The sequence below is a fragment of the Crocuta crocuta genome, unplaced genomic scaffold (assembly GCF_008692635.1).
Source record: "Crocuta crocuta isolate KB4526 unplaced genomic scaffold, BGI_CrCroc_1.0 scaffold234, whole genome shotgun sequence".
Lineage (NCBI taxonomy): Eukaryota > Metazoa > Chordata > Mammalia > Carnivora > Hyaenidae > Crocuta > Crocuta crocuta.
Genome location: NW_027529647.1, coordinates 4,081,518 through 4,102,808, shown reverse-complemented (window position 1 = coordinate 4,102,808; position 21,291 = coordinate 4,081,518). Strand labels below are relative to the sequence as shown.

The following is a 21,291-nucleotide window of genomic DNA, read 5'->3' as shown; positions in this document are numbered from 1 at the left end:
CGGGCGCACCCCCGGGGCTCGTACTGCTCGCGCTTGTGGAAGTTCCCGAGGTTCTCTTCCTGAGTCTGGTTGATGATGGTGAGAGCTCGGGCGATGGGTTTGTGAACAACCCGGATCTTGGAGAGCTTGGAGGCCGCGCCGCCTGTCACTTTGGCCACGTGCTGCTGGGACAGCTTCAGGTCTTCTGGCTGTTTAAGCAGCTCCTCGTTCTTGCCACGAAGGTCTCGAGCCTTAACCTCGGCCATGTCTGTACCCTCCACCTCCGCCGCCGCTTATGGAAAGAGTTTGCATCTCTTAAAAGACCAGGTTCTATTTCAGCGTCTCTCTTCCTCACGCTGTATTTACTCCGACATTAATTTCACAAATGTTTGCCCGGAGCCCACTCTGCAGGCCGTCGGGAGGCATGAAGCTGCCCCCTGCCCTCACTGCTTTCTGTTGGGTAGAAAAGCAGAGGTGAAGCCAGGACTCAGCGAGAAGTCTGTGGGCACCTTGGCCCACCCTTGCTACTCTGTAGCTTCCACTTATCGCACTCATTTTTGTTACTTGTTTTAGTTTTATATCTCAGTTTAATTTTAATTTTTATCACGTGCACAGTTTAAAAAGTCCGGCGGTGTACTGCATGCTGCCTAGCAGGAGGTAGCTGTGGTACCCCCCGCCGCCTGTTCCTGTTCTTCTGGCTGTTTCCTTCTCGGGTTCTCTACCCTGGGTTTAGGTAGTTGCTATTGCCTTTCTCTTGGGGAAGGTAAACTCGCATATTTCCCTTCCGTCTCCTCCATGCTTCAGCGTAGTGAATCCTAATGTGAATTAAATAGGCATTTTGTGTTTGTTTTGACTGCAGACATTCTCCACCACTGCCCCATGTGGGGTGCCAGGAATACATTTCCTGCCCAGTGCAACCTTTGGCTTCTCCTGGAATCACTTTACATTGTTTTTTAATGGTTATTTATTTATTTGTGAGAGAGACGGAGAACGAGCATAACCAGGGGGAGGGGCAGAGAGACAGAATCCCAAGCAGGCTCCACACTGTCAGCGCAGAGCCCAGTGTGGAGCTCGATCCTGTGAACCTCGAGATCATGACCTGAGCTGAAACCAAGAGCCAGACACTTAACTGACTGAGCCATCCAGGCGCCCCATCAGTTTACATGCTCACACGTTCTGTTTTGCGTGTACCCATCAACAGTTCTCGCTAGCCTGTCTGCTGGGGCCCCACCACTCAGCACGAACTCTTGGACTTCTGTTGTTGTGTCCTGGCCCGGTTCTCATGCTGGGGTCGCCTCCTCCCTTCCAGGCCTGGGGTCCTACTTCTGGAGCATCTCCGCTTGCCTGGCCCCCTCCTGCCTGAGGTTTCCCGCCAGACGTTCCCCCAGGCTTTCCTTGTCAGGTACGGCACCTGATTGATGCCCGCCTTCCCGTGCTTTGCTTGCTCATCGGGCATCCTCTCTGTGGCCATTATGCTACTGTGTTCTTTGCTCTAAGTGAGTGGCCACTTAATCCATCCCCGTGTGTCTTCCAGAAGGTCAGCGTCTCTCCTCTGGAGCAGTGTTTCTCCAGTGGACTTTCAGGAGGGAGTGGAGAGGAACCCGCGTCTTCTCTCCATTGAACTCAGTGTAAAGCCCTTTCTGTCCTCAGCATCCTGCGCACGCGCCTGTCAGAACAGGCTCAGTGCTTCTCCAGCTGGCCTCACCACTGTCGCCGTTGTGAGCGGGGCAGGACTTGTTAGGGTCGCACAGCTAGGGGACGGGGCTGGGACACAGATTGCTGCCCCTGTCCCTTCTCCCCTGAAAGTTGTCTCTGGGAAATCTGGTGCCAACAAATGTGGTTTGGTTTGGAGTTCCTTATCCTGCAGTGTGTGTGTGTGTGTGTGTGTGTGTGTGTGTGTGTGTAAGTTTTCATATTTTGACAGAGTCCACACACATGAAATTAGGCTTTTGTAACCCTAGAATATTCCATTATGTGGCTGTACTAGGCACTTATTGTTTGTTTTTCTCCACTATACAGATTATTTTTCACAATTTCTAGCAAGACCTAATTTTTGTGCTGGGAAATTTGAAGTTATTGTCTTGGACTCTGGAATTGGAGGTATTTGGAGGGGGTGTGGGAAGGCTTTCTTAACATTTTCAAGCGTTTCTGTGGCATAGCAGAGGAAGGGGGCAGCCGTGTCCTTGGTTGTGTTGCTGGAAACCCCTCATCTGGTTTGGCAGCAGTGTCCTGTTACTGTGTTGTCCCTGAGGGCCCGGGCGGCTCAGCCGGTTAGGCAGTTAGGGCTCTGACTCCTGGTTTCGGCTCAGGTCCTGATCTCGAGGTTCGTGGGTTCGAGCCCCGCATCGAGCTCCGAGCTGCTGACAGTGTGTGGAGACTGCTTGGGATTCTCTCTCAGTCCCTTCCCCACTCGTTCTTTCTCTGTCTGTCAAAAAATAAAAAAGAAAGAAAGAAAGAAAAGATCAAACGAATGAGTGAATGAAGTCCCTCAAAGTGCGAGCTGAGACGTGGCACGCCGCCTGCACCCCTCCCCCGCTGGGTCTGCAGGGGCCCCCGTGGCCCCGGTGGTCACACGCGATGAGCCGGGGAGCGGAGGGTCTGCGGACTGTTCTTGCAGGAAGGAGGGCCGCGGCCACTGCCGTGCTGGCCACACTGTGCTGGCAGTGGCGCCTGTGTTCGTCCCGGCCCCGGCCCCTCAGCGCGGCGCTGCCTTCATGTAGGGGCGCCCTGGCATCCTGGGAGCCTCGGAGTCAGGTCTGGGCTTCGTCTCACTTCCTCGTGCCAGCCAGCGTCAGAGGTGCCGGGGACAGACGATAAGCAAGAGTGGCACACTTCTGTCCTTTCGGTAATTGCCAGCACTGCCAGCTACTGTGAAGGAAAGCAGAGAGTATGTAAGGTTGTGTAACAGGGAACCCGACCTAGTTAGGAGTTTCCCTCAGGGGAGTCCCTTTCTTTCTTTTCTTTTCATTTTTTTTTCTGAGGTGCGTTTTAAGCTGACGTTCTAAAGCTGAGTAGAATTAGTGAAGCAGAGGGTGAGAGAGGAAGGAGGGTCGCAGGCGCAGGTGCGGCGGGGAGAGGCCTGTGTGGGAGGAAANCTCAGCGAAAGTCGGACGCTTAACTGACTAAGCCACCCAGGCGCCCCAGGATCCCTTGTTTAGAAAGAGGGCCCAGATGGGGGAGAGCAGTCAGGGCCCCGCACGGTCAGCTCACGCAGGACGAGCCGTGGGTGCGTGACTCCTGACAACATCGTTCAGATCCGGCCCTGCCTCTTCCGCGCCACGTGCTGGCTGCTCTCTTCATGGTCGTGGCTGCAGCCGCTGGTAGAAAGAAGACCCCTTCCCTGTGTCTCTGTTCAAGAAACTCCCCTGCAGTGTCCCGGGCCCACCAGCCCCCTCCCCTTCCGTGGCCATGTTTGTTCACAGATGCTTTCCAGGCAGGTCCCTGCACCGCGTGGGGCTCAGGGTGGAGGCGCCACAGTTGACACGAGCAGTGCCTCCCGAGTGCTGTCCCTGGCGCCGCAGCGGCGTCCCCAAGAGAGCTGTCAGGAGCGCAGTGTTCACCTTGAGTGTGAGGAGCGCAGGCCTCGCTGGTTACACCGGTCAGCCTTGCTCTCCTGACCCGGCCGCGGGCAGCCTTCCCCACGGGACCCCCCTTGCCTCCAAGACTCCCGCCTCCCCTCTCCCCACTTTACTGTTCTCCTTAGCCTCACGTTGTCTACAGACTCCATATTTTACTTATTCTGCTGTCTGTCATCTCTGTCTCCATTCCCGCCCACGTGCCACCAAGGTGCCTGGCACGGAGTAGTGCTCCTGGGTATGCGCTGATCACAGGAATTGAGGAAGGAGTGAGGTCTGTCGGCAAGGAAAAAGTGGGGCGCGGTGTTGGGGTGTTGGGAACCAGCCGGCAGTGACAGTGGTGCCCATCTGGAGACCCCAGTGGAGACCTGGGGAGAACACCAGTGACAGGGTGCAGCGGGAGGTATAGGGCGTGCAGAGAATGACGGGGAAGGAAGGCTGAGGGGCGGGGGAAGGAATTACTCTAAGAGAGGTTAGGGCCCCCCCCCCAGGTTGCTCAGCTGCTCTAGGCCTCTCTGTAAATGAGGAACCTCGGGGAACCTGATTCACAGGTGGTTGTGAGCAGTGAGCAGGCAGGTATAGCGCTCCTGACGTCTGAGGAGTGCTGTTTATTTACTTTCAATATATCTGTGTGTGCATGTATACACGCACACACACGCATTTGTTTTAATTTTTAATTTTTTAAATTATTTATTTTTTTAAAACGTTTTATTTATTTCTGAGAGAGAGAGAGAATGAGCAGGGAAGGGTCAAAGAGAGGGAGATACAGAATCTGAAACAGGCTCAAGACTCTGAGCTGTCAACACAGAGCCTGACGCAGGGCTTGAACCCACGAACCCTGAGATCATGCCTGAGCCAAAGTTGGAAGCTCAAACGACTGAGCCACCCAGGTGCCTCAAGTACTTTTTTTTTTTTTTTTAAAGTATCTTTATTATTATTCTTATTTAGCAATCTCTACACCCAGGGTGGGGTTTGAACTCACAACCCCGAGATCAAGAGTTGTGCACTCTTCTGCTCTCCTGACTGAGCCAGCCAGGCACCCCTTGGGGAGTGCTCTTCAAAGAAGTCTGCGTGGTTGAGGGCTCACTGTGTGCAAAGCCATGTTCTCCGGACTATACTTCCCTTTTGGACATCCTAGGGGAATTTTATTTTATTATATTTTATTTTATTTTATTTTATTTTAAATGTTTTATTCATTTCTAGGAGAGAGAGAGAGAGACAGCGTGAGCAGGGGAGGGTCAGAGAGAGAGGGAGACACAGAATCTGAAACAGGCTCCAGGCTCCGAGCTGGCAGTCAGCACAGAGCCCGATGCGGGGCTCGAACCCACGAACCGCGAGATCACGACCTAAGCGAAAGTCGGACGCTTAACTGACTAAGCCACCCAGGCGCCCCCCTAGGGGAATTTTAAAACACTGCCTGTGTATTTGTGACTTGTGACTGCAGGACTTGGCCCTGGGGTAGTTTGGGGTTACCTGACACCATATATTTGGCGTCACTGGTAGCCCACTCACTGTGCACTGAGCTCTACACTAGCTTTTTGTGAGAGTTGCCAGAAGAAATTAGGAAACACATTTCCTGGCTCCTGGGAGTTAGTGGTTTTGGGCTATTTGAATTGGGGTAGGAAGAGTGAATACTTTCCTGACTTTTTTTTTTTTAATGTTTATTCATTTTTTGATAGAGACAGTGCATGAGCAGGGGAGGGGCAGAGAGAGAGGGAGACACAGAATCTGAAGCAGCTCCAGGCTCTGAGCTGTCAGCACAGAGCCCGACGCAGGGCTTGAACCCACCAACCGTGAGATCATGACCTGAGCCCGACGTTAGCCGATTAACCCACTGAGCCACCCAGGGGCCCCTTTTTTTGGTAATGTTTTATTTATTTTAGAGAGCACGAGGGTGCATGTGGGAGATGGGCAGAGAGAGAGGGACAGAGGATCCAGAGCGGGCTCTGCGCTGATAACACAGAGCCTGACGGGGGGCTCGATCTCCTGAACTTCGAGATCTTGACCTGAGCTGAAGTCGGATGCTCAATGCACTGAACCACCCAGGGGCCCCAATACTTTTCTGACTTTTAAAGGGAGGGTTGGGGCACCTGGGTGGCTCAGTCAGTTAAGTGTCTGACTTTGGCTCAGGTCATGATCTCACGGTTTGTGAGTTTGAGCCCCGAATCATGCTTTTTTCAGCAGAAACCCACTTCAGATCCTCCGTCCCCCTCTCTTTCTGCCCACCCCGCCTGCTTGCGTGCGCTTTCTCTCTCTGTCTTTCGAAAATAAACGTTAAAAAAATAAAGGGAGGCTCTGTTTCTTCTCTGTGGTTTTTGCGTGTTTGTTTTTGCAATGTCTGGTTATCTAGGACCCTTTGAACAGATCAGTCTCTTTTTTTTGTTTTGTTGATTTGTATTTAATTTTTGTGTGAAAAATATTTATCCTACTTCTTAGGAATCTTTTGTTCCTGTTTTTGTAGGTGTGAGTAGCATTTTCAGAATGCTCATTTCCTAAAAATAGGCATGCTGTAAAAACTTGGTGCATTTATTTGCTTATGTGTTATATATTATTATATTGTGTTATTAATAGATTATATATTATATGACCTGGTGAACTTGTAGATGGTTTCCAAAATTGGAAAGTTCTTAAAATGTTTCTGGACTGTATGTTTCTGTGCTGTTTTTCTTTTTATTAAAGACTGAGAGTAAGTGGCTTAAAATACTCGGGGTAGATGCACCTGAGGTGAAGCTGTTTACTCTGAGGGTGACAAGTACAGGGAGGGGCCCAGGCCGTCTCCTCTCCCTTCCTGTTCTCTGTAGGCCCTGCTGGCAATCCTGACTTCCCGAAGAATGTTCTCTGCTGAAAGAGAACACCTTGCTTTGCCTCCCGCATCCTGCCTGTTGTCTCTCAGGTCAGAGATGAGCCTTCCTCACAGAGACTTTCAGAATACACAGTGAGACTTCCTCATCTTTTTTTTTATTATTACCACCGTCTTTTTATTTAATGTTTATTTGGAGGGGGGAGAGAACAAGGGAGGGGAACAGGGAGAGAGGGAGAGAGAATCCCAAGCAGGCTCTGTGCTGTAAGCGCAGAGCCTAACATGGGGCTTAAACCCATGAACCGTGACCTCATGACCTGAGCTGAAGTCAAGAATGAGAAACTTAACCGAATGATCCAACCCAGGCTCCCCAGACACATTTTAAAAATCTTTAAAAATTAATGTTTATTTTTGGGTGGGTGGGGGAAACGTGAGCATGGGAAGGGTAGAGGGAGAAGGGGCAGAAGATTAAAAGTGGGCCCCGCTCTAACAGCAGAGAGCCCAGTGTGCAGCTCCACCTCATCAACTCTGAGGTCGTGACCTGAGCCGAAGTCGGACACTTAACCCACTGAGCCACCAGGTACCCTGAGCCTTTTTTATCTTTTATGGAAAGAAAGACTGCCTTCTGCAAAGGCGGTGTGCTGCGTGTGGGCGTGTCAGAGCCTGAGAGCAGCCGCATCGGGAGAAGTCTGTTGATGGGGAAGGAGGCTCCCTGTGTCCCAGCTGGTGACTGAGAAGGGAGGCAGGGCGTGAAAAGGCGACACCAGGCACTGTGTCCACACCCACCCACCTTCTTCCTCATCCAGCCTCCCGTAGAACGAAGGAAGACGGGGCACCTGGGGGGCTCGCTTGGTTAAGCGTCCGACCTCAGCTGAGGTCATGATCTTGTGGGCTCATGAGTTCGAGGCCTGCGTCGGGCTCTGTGCTGACAGCTCAGAGCCTGGAGCCTGTTTCAGATTCTGTGTCTCCTTTCTCTGTCCCTCCCCTGCTCGAACTCTGTCTCTCAAAAATAAACTTAAAAAAACGTTTAATAAAGAATTTTCTGAATAGAAGACTAAGTCCTACATTTGAAATTATAGTGAGGCTGAGAAGTGGGAGGGAGGGTACCCGACAGGCTGACAGGTTGGGTCAGAGCCACTCAGCTGTCATCCTGCTGTCAGGCAGACGCACACCGGCGTCCCCACACGCAGACCCCCTTCCCCCTTCCTGTGATGTAGTGACACCATCTTTGAGTGACTGGTGAGCGGGAGAGCGTGGAACCTTCCCTCTGCAAGGTCGAGAACTCCGCAGTGAGGGGAACCCGTCCTCCTCAAACAAGTGCGGGTGGCTCTTTTCGGTGGGTCTTCCTGAGCACTGCGTGCTGGGTGAGGACTGTAACCTCAGAGCTGGACGCCTCCTTGATGAACCGCTCTGAGGAGGCCGGAAAGGCAGTTGGTGAGGGGCCAGATTTGGACCTGGAGCTGCTTCCCTGTGTAGCTCAGGCCCAGTCGGTGCGAAGGGGAGAAACAAGGGGACGGTATGGGTGTGGTGCACAGGCTGTGAACTAAGTGAATTTTCCCCCCTTTCATTCTGGAGCCTTTGATAATTCTCCGGAAGGCTGTCCTGGGCTGTGCTCCGGAGCTGCTATCCCTTCCACTCAGCTCAGGCACCCTCGAGGCGTCCGGAGGTGTTCATGGATTTCTCCTTCTGGAGCAGCCCTTGTTGCTGAGCTGCTGGAAAGCACAGAGGTATGATCAGAAGGTGTTTTGCGTCTGTGCTTAGGCGTCAGGGGCAGTGCCTGTGAGTGACGCCCTGTGGGCAAGAGCCGGCTTTGTTGGATGGCTCTCTGGACCGAGGGACAGGTGGACGGTCTCTCCTGTCACGTGTGGTTCGGAGTGTGAGCTGCGCAGGTGTCTGCCCTCCCCACCTGTTCACAGTGTGACCTGTCACTCCAGCACGGGGGGCGCTGGTTTCCTTTACTAGAACCCAGGAGAAACAAGGCTGGCTGGGTGTGTTTGCTATAGGAAACAAAGAACCCTTTGGTGAGAGTTCTTCTTTTCAGTGTGGTTCACTCTGAGGAAAGGGCACAATGTCCCAGTCACATTCCTCTTGGTGATTTCATTTTTAAGAACCCCCTTCAAGGAACCTGCATTATGCATTTCACCAGATGTACCAGTTAGTGAGGCTGAATCAGCCAGCCCTAGGGAGCATTTGGCTTTTTCTTTTACCAAAGAACTTTCTAGTAGGAGGAATCTTAGCATTTTTGATGGTGAATCAAGAACCTTTTCTTATTGGTTCGTATTGCCTTAAATTTTTTTTTTAATGTTTATTTTTGAGAGAGAGAGGCAGAGCATGAGCAGGGGAGGGGCAGAGACAGGAGATACATAATCTGAAGCAGGCTTGAGGCTCTGACCTGTCAGCACAGAGCCCAATATGGGGCTGGAACTCACAAATTGTGAGATGGTGACTTGAGCCGAAGTCGGACGCTTGACCGACTGAGCCACCCATGATCCCTGGTTGGTATTGCCTTTAAAGCAATGACAAAAAACTTGAGAAGAAAAAAAAAAAGGCAAATAATATTCATTTAAATAAAAACATGGATATAGGGGCGCCTGGGTGGCTTAGTCGGTTAAGCGTCCGACTTTCGCTTAGGTCATGATCTTGCGGTTCGTGGGTTCGAGCCCCGCGTCGGGCTCTGTGCTGACTGCCAGCTCAGAGCCTGGAGCCTGTTTCAGTCTGTGAGTCCCTCTCTCTCTGACCCTCCCCTGCTCACGCTGTCTCTCTCTCTCTCCTAGAAATAAATAAAAAACCTTAAAAAAAAAAAATGGATATAAATGAGAAAATGAAAATTTAGCACTGTGAATCTTTAAACTTCTAGACTCTTAAATTATTACTTATTTATATGAGAGATCGGCAAAACCAGAGTTATAATTATAGTTTTAACCTACTCCAAATCAGTATATTGTCAGCATTTCTCAGCGAACATATATCTACTTCCACAACATGATTTTAGTGGCTACTTTTCCATCATATGAACGAATGTGCTGGAATTGGATTAATTCTCTGTCTTTGGTATGTTAGATTTTCACTTTTTGACATTATCAGCTTTCATGTAGCTGAATCATCCAGCACAATCTTTATTATCTCCTTAGGTTACAGTCTTAAAAATGGACTGGGGGAACGATACAGATTTTGAGAATTTATGGACGTACTGCCAGTGTGGTACAGGAGACGTGGTGGTCACTGACTGCTTCAGTGTGTTGGTGTTGATATTCCTCTAATGTGTTAGTGAACAAGTATTTCTGTGTCATCCTGTGCTGCTGGCTGGCCGGCCTTTGGCCTCCATTCCTTCACTTGTGATGTGGGGGTGTCAGTTCAGGCACCCTCTAAAAGTCTGAGTGAGAAAAACCTAAAAAATATTATGAGTTCCTGTAGAGTCCTTTTCTATTGTATTTTTATTTTTACAAGTTTCAGAAATAGGCCATTGATCTATATCATTAAATAAGCAACAAATAGTGACTTCGTTTTGGTTTAACAATCTGCTTTTATTTTATTTTTATTTTTTAAAATTAAAAAAAATTTTTTTTAACTTTTTCATTTATTTCTGAGAGAGAGAGACAGCGTGAGCAGGGAGGGTCAGAGACAGAGGGAGACACAGAATCTGAAATAGGCTTCAGGTTCTGAGCTGGCAGTCAGCACAGAGCCGGACGCAGGGCTCGAACCCACGAACTGTGAGATCATGACCTGAGCCGAAGTCAGACGCTTAACTGACTGAGCCCCCCAGGTGCCCCTAACAATCTGCTTTTAGAGAGCTGTGTACAGAAGATGAAGGCAGAGAAAAACACCATGACATTGAACAGAATGAGAACTCAAAGAATGTTCTTTTTGTAAGGACTGAAATGTTTTCTGCACTGTTGAATGATCTCTTGATAATTACTCGAACCACATCCCTAGACTTGAGGTCAGTTCTACAGTAAACTTTATTTGGCAGTGATGGTCTGAGGCTCCAAGATTTCATGCTGAGCATTTTAGAGTTTCTGGAATGCTTTAGTCCTGTCAGCGTTGGATCCTAGACACTGTTCCAATCTAGGAGCTATCACTTTTATATTTAAACTGAATCTCAAAAAACCTAAAACACAAACCACCCCCAAGCTACACAGGAATCGCTCTCATCTGGTCTGGTGTTGGGAATGAGATCTGAGGGGCGTCATCCCCAGTCAGGCGGCTGAACTGTGGGCCCCTGTCCTGGCGCCCCCGTGAGGACTGCCGGAAGACCCGAGGGCGCCGTGGCATCTGGGCCTCACCCATTTCATCCAGCGCGTTGGGTTGTAAACGCCCGGCACACACACGGGGTCCGTGTTGAGGCTGGAGTGGTTAGGTCCCGTACAGGAGCGAGTTTATCTGTTTCACGGACCCGTGTAGCTGCGTCTGTTCTTATCTAGTAAAATGGGCACATTCCCTTGAGCGGCACTGCCATGTTCGCAGGCGTGTTTGCAGGCATGTTCCCAGGCGTGTTCCCAGGCCTGCCAGAGCCCTGAGATGTGTGCGTGTCTTCCCGATTCTTTTCTGTGGTCGTAGGTACCTTCCCAGGATGCAGAGGGAGTGTTTGTGCCGTGTACTGATTACAGTCCTTAAAGAGCTTATTTTCAGTGAGACTGTGCTGGGCCCCGCGGCGAGCATTCAGCACCACCTCCTTAATTCTTTGGGAGGCACCATTAGGAGTCTGGGCTCCTATGATTGGCATCATAGGCAGGCTGCCCTGCAGAGTGGCTCTTGGGATCCCTGTTCTGACAGAGGAGAGAGAGGCCTTTCCTTGAGGCAGAGAACGGGGCCCAGGAGGGCGTTGGGTTCCCCAGTGGGGATGTGGGGGTCTGTCACCATAAAAGAGAGCCGTGAAAGTTGATTCTGGGCACCCACCCATTCGAGGAGAAGCAGGTGTTCTTACGGAACATGGTTTGTATGGGCCACAGTCGGTCCTGCCGTGGTGATAAACCGATGGGTCTCCTGGCCGGCTTCCCCCGTTGCTTCCAGCTCCGCGTTGCTGTGACGGACCCCTCCTCCCTAAGTGCGTGCTCACTGGGCACCTGCTGTGGGCCACATGCTGGTCTCGCCCGCGGGGTGTAGCAGCGAGCAAAGTGGACCAAGACCCAGGTCCTCCCTCATTGTTTCAGATGCACTGTATCTATGAAGTGCAGCAGGATTTAGGAACACAGCAGATACGTTCCTAGAGGTTATTTTATAGAATGAATCATGTCCCCACTTATTTCATTATATTCTCAGAAACATTCTAGAAAAATAAAATTCTTCACCTGAAGATTAGCCGGAAGGAAAGGGATACATTGATGACATCAAGTTAAAGTTAACAGGACTGATGTTCATCAGAGCCTGAACTAAAGTCCTACGTGTATCTTTCTGTAGAAGTTCATTGAGAATTGTGCTCAAAACCACTGATTAATGTGAACAATATGAGCATGTCAGTTGCCCGCAAAAAGGGGTGACAGGAAAGGTTTAAAGCCAGCATTCAGATAAGCTGAATTTGTTCTAAAGAGAGTGAATCGGTTTAAAACAACTGGGTGGCTCAGTTGGTTGAGCGTCCGACTTCGGTTCAGGTCATGATCTCACAGTTTCTGGGGTCGAGCCCCACATCGGGCTTTGTGCGGACAGCTCAGAGCTTGGAGCCTGTTTCGGATTCTGTGCCGCCCTCTCTCTCTGCCCCTCCCCCATTCATGCTGTGTTTCTCTCTGTCTCAATAATAATAAATATTAAAAAATTTAAAAAACCCCAATAAGGTGTAAGTCATATCTCAATAAAATGATTATTTAAAAAAAAAAGTAAGGTGGGTGTGGTAAGCTAACGATGGCCCCCAACAGATGCAAGTTCTACTTCCTGGAACCTGTGAATGCCACCTCATATGACAAAAGGGGTCTTGCTGATGTGTTTAAAGGGTCTTAGGGTGCGTGGGTGGCTCAGTCGGTTAAGCGTCTGACTCTTGGTTTTCAGCTTGGGTAATGATCTCGCAGTTTGTGAGTTTGAGCTCCATACTGACAGTGCAGAGCCTGGTTTGGATGCTCTCTCTCAAAATAATTAAACTTAAAAAGACATATAAACTAAAGGTCTTGAGATGGGGTTTTCCTGATGGGCCCTACGAGTGATTGCAAGGGCCCTTCTGACAGGGAGGCAGCAGGGGTGTGCGTGCAGGAGAGGAGGTGGCGATGCGGTGACTGAAGCAGAGACCGGAGTGTCCCGCCAGCAGCCAAGGAAGGCCGGCCGCCGGGAGACTGGGGGACTGGGGAGCGCCCAGAAGGAGTCCGCACTGCCGCCCCTCGATTTTAGCCTGTAAGGCTCACTTCAGACGCTGACCTCAGGAACCATAGGAGAAGACGTTTCTGTTGTTTTAAGCTACAAAGCTTGTGGTAATTTGTTCCAGGAGCAGCAGGAAGCAGGTTCCCAAGGAAGAGAAACAACCAGTCTCAGCAGAGAGACCTCCCTTCCGGGCCCTGCGCAGCTGTGGGGGGCCTGGAAGTGGGAAGGAACCACTGTCATCGTACACGTAGACACGCTGGAGAAGGCACGCGATAGTGTTTACCCAGGTAGCTTAATACCGCCGTGTTGTCATCACGCTGCTTGTACAGTTTTCCTTCTTCCAAGTATCCCTTTAAATATTTCCACACGCACGCTCACAGCAGCGCTAGTCACAGCAGCCCAGAGGCGGAGGGGCTCCTGTGTCCACCAGCGGGTGGATAGAACGCGGTCTGTCCATGCAGTCGGCTAGTACTGAACCTTAAAGGGAAGGGCATGCCGACAGGCGCTCGGACGAGGATGCCCTTGAGGACGTTGTGTTCGGAGAGACAGGCCTGTCACGGGAGGGCAGACGGTGCGGGTGCCCCTGGAGACAGATGCCTGGGGACGGAAGGAGCCGGCGGTCCCTGGGGGCGGGGGAGGGGTGGGGACAGAGCTCCCGCGTGGGGAGATGGGAAGGCTGTGCGGGCGGGCGGCGGTCGTGGTCCCGGGCGGCGGGGACTCCTGCCCCCGAACTGTGCTCCTACAGAGGCCGAGTGGTGAACTTTCAATCAGGCGCATGTTACCACGATAAAAAAGCTTCGGAAGGTATACGGTCATAGCCGTTCCGAAAGTACAGCAGCAGCGGGCATCAGAAATGTTCCGAAAGTGAGGCCGTTGACGGAACAACCCTGGTTCTGAGTCCGGTGGGAAGGCCGCAGGCTCTCCGCGCCGGCTTCGCCTCTTCGAGGCGCCTTCCCCGTTAGAGCCTGCGTGCGCCTCGCTCTCACGCGCCGGATCTGCCTCTGCCGACTGTTCCTCGGCCTCCGCTTCGCCCTCGGGTCATCTTCTCTCTGGCCCGGGCGCTCCCCGCTCACCAGGGACCGAGGGCCCAGGACCACGGCCTCCCACCCCTTCCTGTGCCCCCCCCCCCTCCAGCTTGCTGTCCAGGCGTGCTCTGTGCACGTAGCCCCCGACTCCGTGCCTCCAGTCCACCCGCTCCTCAACTCCGGGCTCACACTTGGGTGTCACGTAGCCTCTCCGACACCCGTGGCTCGAGGTTTGAGTGCCACCTGCAGTTCCCCGTCCCCGTTACCAGCAGCCCCAACCTCTGGGGACGTGGGCCGTCCCGCTTCCTCTCACACGTGGTCCGTCAGGCAGCCCTGTTGGCCCCGCACTGGAACACGTGCAGGGCGCATCCCGCCATCTCTCAGGCCCCCTGTGCCCACTCCCTGCTATGAACCACCGTGTCTCTGCCCTGGGGGGGGCACACTCCCCATGCTCGCGCTGCCACCAGCCCACCAGGCAGCTAAACACTCTTAAGCCTAATTGTGTAATGGCTGTGCTCGGGGCTTTCACTTCCTACTGCCGACCCCCGGGCCTGTGCTGCTCCAGCCACCCGGCCTCCTCAAGGGTCCCTGCATGCCACAGGCACACCTCTTTTTTCCTGCCCTTTGCCCCGGCTGTGTCCTCTCTGCCTGGGACACTGTCCCACATCTCTTCTGTCCAGGGTCTCTCCCGGCCGCCTTCTGCCTGGAGCTCAGGGTTTCCTCCACACTCAGGTAGGTGGTTGGCAGAATTCCGTTCCTTGCGGTTGTGGGGCCGAGATCCCTCTTTCCTTGCTGGTTGTTGGCAGGCGAAGTCCTAGTGGCTCCCCTCACGCCCAGCCACCTGCGCCTGGCCCTCTCACACCCCACGACAGCCCACTTCTTTGCAGCCCCCTGTCTTCCACAGCTAAAGCGTGTGCAGAGAGATTAGCTCAGCACATTGGCGTGCACAGCTCCCCCATCGTACCCACATGCCCTCCCAGGGCCCTGCCCCTGGGGCGTCCCGTCATCACTGGATCGCCGGTCCTGGAGCGGCGGCATCACCGGGAGGGGGAGCTGCTTGCTGCCGGCTTGCTCGTCAGCGAGCCCACCGTGCAGACCACGTGACGCTTTGAGTCAGCTTGTAAGTGACCACTTGTTAACTATCAAGGACCTCAGATAATTGACGAAAGCCTCTAACGCAAAAGGGAGAGATCATAACTGAAATCAAAAAAGAAAGAAAAGTAGAAGGCTGTGGAAGGGAAGGCTCTCCATGCAGAGAGCAGAAGAAAACTTGGAAAATAAAACCTGATTCACATTGTCAGGTTAAAGAAGACATCACATTAAGAGAACCAGAACACGTCCTCAGCAATCAAAAATGAAATAAAAGCATGCAGTTGAAAGGTTGGAAGGTCAAGTCAAGAATATTTCCCAGAGGGGCGCCTGGGTGGCTCCGTTGGTTAACCGTCTGACTTTGGCTCAGGTCATGATTTTGAGATTCATGAGTTTGAGCTCTGCGTCCAGCTCTGTGCTGACAGCTCAGAGCCTGGAGCCCGCTTCAGATTCTGTGTCTCCCTCGCTCTCTGCCCCTCCCCACTCAGGTGTGCGCACGCTCTCTCTCATTCTCAAAAATAAACGTTAAAAAAAAGAATATATCCCAGAAAGTTATTTTTTCCCCTCAAGTTTTTTGTTTAAGTAATCTTTGCACCCACTGTGGGGCTCAATCTCATGACCCTGAGATCAAGAGTCAAATGCTCTTCCAGCTGAGCCAGCCAAGGCCCCCACCCTGGAAAGTTCTTGAAAAGATAGAGAATGAGAGAGAAAAGATAAGGAAAGTACATGATTAATGAGGCACAGCACCTGACTGATGTGCCAGGGAGGAAGAGAGAGAAGGTATCAGAGGCTCCTTCAGGAAGACTTCCGGAGCCCAAGGACTGTGTCTCTGTTTGAAAGGGCTCTTCCTGTGGTCAGGACAGTGAGGACGTGCCGCCAGCAAACAGGTGATTCCTGCCAATAAAGAGGTTCTCCACGGCTGCCAGAGATGAATCCAGACCCCACACAGTGTCAGGACGGGGTGGTGACAGGCACTGGGACGCCTGCAGAAGGGAGAGGAAGTGGGGCAGTGGCCTCTCATGCCCCACGGACCTGGTTTCTCCCCTGCAGCCGTGTATGTAGGCCCCTGTCTGGCGGAGGGAGGAGCGCAGGGCGTTCCAGGCAAGGCGGCGCCCGGGGCCGTGCTGCACACCCCTGCTCGGGAAGGTACCGCCGTGTCTCCAAGAGGAGGGGCTGCCAAGAAAGGGTACACGGGAGGCTCCTGGGCATTGTGGGAACCACCTTGGGTTAGGTCCTGGGGTGATGGTTTGAAGGGGCCGTGCAATCCTGTGGAGGGTTAGAGCGATATGTATGCAGAAAATAAGGGCAACATAAAGCAAGAAAATCGCCAAGTATAGAAGAAGTGTAAAGAAAGGTGCTCCTGTAGTTTAAATGTGGTTCAGCCAAAAAGGTTTATGTAGCCGATGATGTAAACACTGCAGAGACCTAGGCCAGCTCGGAAGCGGGAACACACAGTTCTCATAGTTTTCCCATAGGAGGTCAAAGCACAGTTTGTAAATTTGAGAAGCCAAGCAATAGCACCAGGAGCATATCGATTAGATATAGAGGCAACGATCCCTCCCAAACCACCCACAGCGGGGGAGCAGGTTGAGGGGCTTCGGGGAGCAGGGTGGGTGTGGGCGAGTGTGTTCCAGGCCTCACTGTGCTGTGACAGTTTGTGCTGAGTGCCTATATTTGATACCTTTCTCTCGGGGTCTAGGTTGGGCCACGAGGTGAGGGATGTCTGGCTTCTCTGTCGAGTGCAGCGAAATGACGTCACTTGGAGGCTGGAGCAGTGTTCTGGGATCCGAACTTGAGTAGCTTTCCACGGGAGAGCCATGGAGGGACTTTTTCACAGCCTCTTGGAGGGGCTGTGCCCGGGAGTGCCCTAGCAAGAGCTGCTTCCCCCCATTTCTCTGGTCCCTCCGGCTCTCCTGACACCAGACACCAGAGCTGAAATGCAGACATGCCTCGCCCTGCCCTCTGATTAATGTGGTTACATCCATGCTGAATGTATGTGTTCTTTGGTTACTTTTATGAAGTCTGTTATTTCCTCAGCATGTTTGCATAAAACTTGAATATATGCACTTGACTGTTTTTGGAGTATTCTCGTGTACATTTTAAGATTTTATTGTCTTGGGGCACCTGGGTGGCTTAGTCGGTTAAGCGTCCGACTTTCGCTTAGGTCATGATCTCGCGGTTCGTGGGTTCGAGCCCCGCGTCGGGCTCTGTGCTGACTGCCAGCTCAGAGCCTGGAGCCTGTTTCGGTCTGTGACTCGTCTCTCTCTGACCCTCCCCTGCTCACGCTGTCTCTCTCTCTCTCTCCTAGAAATAAATAAAACATTAAAAAAAAAAATTAAAAAAAAAAAGAAAGATTTTATTGTCTTTAGAATAACATGGAGACAGCTCTGAATACTCTAGAAACCACTGAGTTGTGCTCTGTAACTGAGAATTGTATGGTATGGGAACTGTATCTCCATAAAACTATTAACAGAGGCGCCTGGGTGGCTCAGTTGGCTCAGCTTGGGTCCTGGTCTCGCAGTTGGTGGGTTCAAGCCCCACGTCAGAGTCTGTGCTGACAGCTCAAGAGCCCAGAGCCTGCTTCGGATTCTGTGTCTCCCTCTCTCTCTTTCCGTCTCCTGCTCATGCTCGATCTCGGTCTCTCAGAAATAAATAAACATAAAAATTCTTCCATGATTACTCACTTAAACAAAACAAAACAAAACTATTAACAGGAAGAACACAGAGCAGAACTGGCGCACGCTGAGCGTGGGTGGGAGTCCGCCCTGGACCTGGGCCCCCCCGCCGGCCGCGCCGCCTCGCCTACCCTTGCACACCAGGGAGAGCTTCGGAGCGGCTCTTGAACTTTCTGGGAGAGTTGCAACCTGCCAAAACCTCAGTGATGACAGATGTGAGGAAAAAGCAGCTTCTGGTGCTGGAGACAGTCCACACCCCTGACCCGGAGCGNCGCGGTGCGTGGTTGCTAACCTTTCAGCACCTGTTTCTCACAGACACAGAGGGATTCCTGAATGTGGTACGTGACTCTTGGGGGACCTGTAGAATGACCTTTAGCATGTGAGACCAACACTGTGCCTTATGCTAGAATTTTCTAGGCCTTCCCCATGAAGCCAGGGACGGTTAATGTGTCCATCATCACAGGTGATCTAGGAAGCTGTTCTTGTACTTCAAGCAGGAAAACAGCACCAGGGCTCCTGGCTGGTTCAGTGGGTGAACCTTCATGGGAAGGTTGAGCCTCCCACTGTGTGTGGAGGGTACTGCAAAGTAAAATCTTTTTTTTGTTTGTTTAAATATTTTTATTTATTTCTAGGAGAGAGAGAGTGTGTGTGTAAGCAGGGGAGGGTCAGAGAGAGAGGGAGACACAGACTCTGAAATAGGCCCCACGCTCTGAGCTGTCAGCACAGAGCCCAACACAGGGCTCAATCCCACGAACCGCGAGATCATGACCTAAGCAAAAGTCGGATGCTTAACCGACTAAGCCACCCAGGCGCCCCAACTGCAAAGTAAAATCTTAAACAAATTAATAAATAAAATCTTTTAAAAAGTAAAGAAAGAAAATGAGCTCCAAAAGAGCACATTCAGTGTTGAAAAATTTATAGTATTCACATTGTCTTAATTTCAAATTTAAGTTTAGAACTAAACATACGTAGCCTCTTAAATTGCCCCAAATTAGGGGCGCCCGGGTGGCTTAGTCGGTTAAGTGTCCGACTTTCGCTTAGGTCATGATCTCGCGGTTCGTGGGTTCGAGCCCCGCGTTGGGCTCTGTGCTGACTACCAGCTCGGAGCCTGGAGCCTGTTTCAGTCTGTGACTCCCTCTCTCTCTGACCCTCCCCTGCTCATGCTGTCTCTCTCTCTCTCTCTCTCTCTCTCTCTCTCCTAGAAATAAATAAAACATTAAAAAAAAATAAATTGCCCCAAATTAGACATTCGATTTACTTAAATGACTTCACTTTTCCCCAGCAGGATCCAGTAGCTCAACAATGATTTAGGTGTTAGGGAGACAGTACGTCTGTATCTTGGGTTCACACACCTGGCCTTTTTTTTTTTTTTTTTAAGTGTTTCTACTCACCTGGAGAAATCTGTGAACAGGGTTTTCAAGCGTAAATTGCCAAACACAATCCCTGAGGAAGTTATTTGACACAGTAGTTGGTGCAAAGCAGACCTACTGGGGGTGAAAAGTCCTCTCTCCAGCGCTCTGCCTACAAGATCCCAGAGCCTTGGTGTGACGCTGCCCTGTAGGCTTGGGGAGGCAGCACGGGAAGCTTGCCCGTGTTCCGTGTGTCCTCTGGACAGGCACACGTACAGAGTCATCACCCTTTTTTTTTAATTTCTAAAAATGTTTTTATCTATTTCAGAGAGAGAGCGAGCAAGCGAGCGAGCATGAATAGGGGAGGGGCAGAGAGAGAGGGAGACACAGACTCTGAAACAGGCTCCAGGCTCCGAGCTGGCAGTCAGCACAGAGCCCGACGCGGGGCTCGAACCCACGAACCGTGAGATCATGACCTGAGCCGAAGTTGGAGGCTTAACCAAGTGAGCCACCCAGGCGCCCCTAGAGTCCTCACCCTTGTTCTGTGTGTCCTCGAGCCAGTTACAGGTACAAAGTCACTGCTGCTTAGGAGGAAGCTGGAATCGTCTGTTATTTGTGTCTAGCTTTCAAAGGCCCTGAGAACAAAGTTGTGACACTTCTTTATTTTTCTGATCTGAGAACTCAAACCAGTGCCCACTCTGGTTTGCACACAGTTTTTTTCAGCTTTTATTATATATTGTGTGTCACTATAATAATTTATCAAGCATCTTTGTTTCTGAGATCCCTTCAGTTATCTCCATGAAAATGAACCAACCAGCAAAATCCCCCTACTCAAGTGCATATCTGTACTCTTTATGATTACTACTATCAAGAGTTTTAGCTTCTTTAGAGTTTAACCTAGAGTAAATGGTTCATTGATTCCTGATGCTTGTGGTATTTGAAACTCACTTTCAGGGGAATGTCACAGAAAGAATTTTCACTAGTAGTTTAGCTGTGTGTTATATACCTGCATCTGTTAGTAGAAGGCGTTTTTGGTGACGGAGGGGGAGTGGTGTTACTGTGTATGGGGACTGTTTAGGTTTAGAAACACGCACGCTTCTGCCTGCTTGTGCCTCTCTGTGCATCTGTCCACAGCTCTTCTTCTGGATGGGTCTGTGTTAAAAATTGTTTTTATGTTTGTTTTTGAGAGAGAAGGAAAGAGTGTGAGCAGGGGAGGGACAGAGAGAGAGGGAGACACAGAATCCGAAGTAGGCCCCAGGCTCTGAGCCATCAGCACAGAGCCTGATGTGGGGCTTGGACTCACGGACTGTGAGAGAATGACCTGAGCCGAAGTCAGGCACTTAACTAACTGAGCCACCCAGGTGCCCCCTGATGGATCTGTCTTACTGCATCACATGAATTCTTTTTTCTTTTTATTTGGCGGGGATGGGGGTGGGGGTTGAGGGAGAGGGAGAGAGAAACAATCTCCATGCACAGTGCGGAGCTCGACCTGGTGCTTGAACTCCCAAACCATGAGATCATAACCTCAGCTGAAACCAAGAATCAGACACTTAACTGACTGGGCCACCAAGGTGCCCCTCACATGAATTCTTAACCCACCTCTTGTACTTAGATTTTGTAAGAGTCATTGTATCTGACATAATTACTGTGTGATCAGTCAGATTCCTATAAGAAATATTGTTCAATAACGAAACCAACGTACTGCCAAACCAAAAGTTTGGATTATACTCCCACTGTCTCCCTTTTTTTTTTTTTTAATTATTTCAGAGAGAGAGACACACACACACAGCACGAGCAGGGGAGGGTCAGAGAAAGAGGGAGACACAGAATCCGAAACAGGCTCCAGGCCCTGAGCTCTCAGCACAGAGCCCGATGCAGGGCTCGAACCCACAAACCATGAGATCAGAACCTGAGCCGAAGTCGGACGCTTAACCAACTGAGCCACCCAGGCGCCCCCCACTGTCTCCCTTTGGAGAGAATTTTGACATGGAAAATTCACAACTATTTTTTCCTTTTATTTTGTTTAATGCTTAAGAGATGTGGATCCTATGACCCGTACCTGTCCTCTCGGCTCCCTCAGGTGTGGGGAGAAACTTCTGGTGAGGAATGCCGGGGGTGCTCGGGAGCCCAGGGTTGGGAGTGAACCTGAGGGTTGGCCGATGGCCTTGGTGGGCTCTCAGAGTGGGAGGGATTCTTGGAGAAGTGGCAAGTGGGAATGTCCCGTTTACGGCTCTTTCCTGCTGCCTGCCTCAATTTAATAACGGTTCTTCTGATCCCACATCAGAAGTTGTTTCCCTCTTTGGATGGAGTTTTTACTCTGCTGAAAAGCTGATTATTAATAAATTGCACGAGGGGAGTGGAGACTGCAAAGTAACAATAGATCTGGGATTATGATAATCAAAAAGATTTAGATTTATATAGCTGAGGCTTTCCTCGAACAATTTAAGTTAGTTAAAATGTCCTCTCAATTAAAACTTGTTTTGTTGTGCAAGAAAGAACTTATCTGACATGAAAATT

General features: G+C 51.0%; 1 protein-coding gene, 1 long non-coding RNA gene and 1 pseudogene across 2 annotated transcripts in view; 2 read left to right on the top strand and 1 right to left on the bottom strand.

Moving 5' to 3' along the window:
• LOC144230408 (large ribosomal subunit protein uL29 pseudogene) overlaps nucleotides 1-245 on the bottom strand; it is a 7,296-nt pseudogene extending 7,051 nt beyond the window's left edge.
• RAB11FIP3 (RAB11 family interacting protein 3) overlaps nucleotides 1-21,291 on the top strand; it is a 99,915-nt gene that overhangs the window by 27,871 nt on the left and 50,753 nt on the right. The gene's annotated exons all lie outside the window — the stretch shown is intronic.
• Nucleotides 13,415-16,735, top strand: LOC144230269 (uncharacterized). Its single transcript, XR_013334740.1, has 3 exons — nucleotides 13,415-14,781; nucleotides 15,801-15,936; nucleotides 16,450-16,735. It is a non-coding gene; the product is annotated as an uncharacterized LOC144230269 (long non-coding RNA).